This window comes from Empidonax traillii, unplaced genomic scaffold (genome assembly GCF_003031625.1).
Source record: "Empidonax traillii isolate 1590-97213 ecotype Southwest subspecies unplaced genomic scaffold, ASM303162v1 scaffold2172:size49218, whole genome shotgun sequence".
NCBI lineage: Eukaryota > Metazoa > Chordata > Aves > Passeriformes > Tyrannidae > Empidonax > Empidonax traillii.
In genome coordinates, this window is record NW_020957365.1 from 8275 (window position 1) to 9777 (window position 1503).

Consider the following 1503-nt stretch of genomic DNA (forward strand, 5'->3'; position numbering starts at 1 on the left):
GTCTTCTCACCAACCACCCAGAACATGAAATGTCCTCTCAGTACTTATCCAGGAAACAGGATAAACCAGGGAAAAAAATGATCTCCACTTTTTTCCCCCACCACTTAACATCTCTTTGTTCCAGTCTGAAAATCCTACTGTGCTGCCCTCCAGTCTCCACAAGCATTGCTCAGCAGTGCTGTCAACTCACCCAGACCTAAGTGAAGAAAATATTTCTGAGCAGTGTTTGTTGCCACAGCCCATTCCTTTCTGCCCTGAAGATTAAATAACTGTGCTCTGGGCTGTGCTCTTGGACTGCACACTCTGCAAGGCACAGCTGAGGCAGAAGGAAATGCTGCTGAGCTGCACAGCTCAGTGTCAGCGTCAACTCAAGTCCTACAGCCTGCAGGGACTGCTGATTTTTACCCTCTGATACCTTGAAAGGTGTCACCTTTGTCTTTCTGCTCAAGTGGTTTCCATCTTCTCTGCAGCAACACGGAATGAGCATTCCAAAAAGATGGCTAAGGTGCTCTGTCTGGAAAAGCAGAACATCCAAAGAGCTGCCTCCCCCTCACGCTCCCCAGGGAGGGAAGTGGCTTTGCTCAGGTCATGCATCTCCTGAGCACCTCAGGCATGTTCTGGTCATTTGGCACAAGGCAGGGATGCAGCCACTGGGCAAGGGGAAGAGGAACTGACACCAAAATCACACAATCACCACTTCAGTGAGACTTTATTGAGCTGAACACAAAGACATTCCCAACAGGCCAGGGCAAGAGGTGCACACAGGACCACCAACACAGCAGCTGGGCTGGCAGGAACAGCCTCTCCTCAAGTTCTGGAGCCAGGGGCTGACAGTTGGGAGCCATCCTGGGGGACTGCAGAGCACTCAGGCATCAGGGCCAAGTCCTGCCTGCTCACTGCACACAGTTCAGCCCCAGCACCAGGGGCACTTGCTGCCTCTCCCTCCAAGAGTATTTGGGACCCAACAGCTCCTTGCTCAGGAAGTTCATCTTCATGAATGGTTCACACAGTTAAGCTTCAGGGGAAGTGGGACACTTTTCATTACTCCTCACTCTTCCAGGGCTGCACTTGCCACGATCCTTTGGGCATGAGGAACCTTCCAGACTGTCCCAAACCTTCACAGCCCACTTGCTCTTCTTGCCACAGTTGGAGCAGCTCAGTGTCCCTGCAGGAAGAGAAAAGTCAGTGATTCTCTCTGAAAACAGAACCTACCCCGCTCTGCTTTCCCATTCCATGTGTTGTTCCCCTCTAACCAGTTGGTGGGACTCATTCCCAGCCTCCTGAGGTTCATTTCCCCCCTCACTCGTGGCTGCTCTAGAGCTGCTTCTCCACACACACAGAAGGAGCTGCTGCAGCTTGTCCAGTTTCCTGCTTCTCCTTGAAACTCCTGCAGCTGTTTGCCCAGCTCTCCAGGCTCCATTCCTTTGCCCACTGCACTTGTTGCCAGCCCCAGGGCTGCCAGGGCCACCCTGGGCTCTCACCTGCCCTCCCACTGAGGGACCT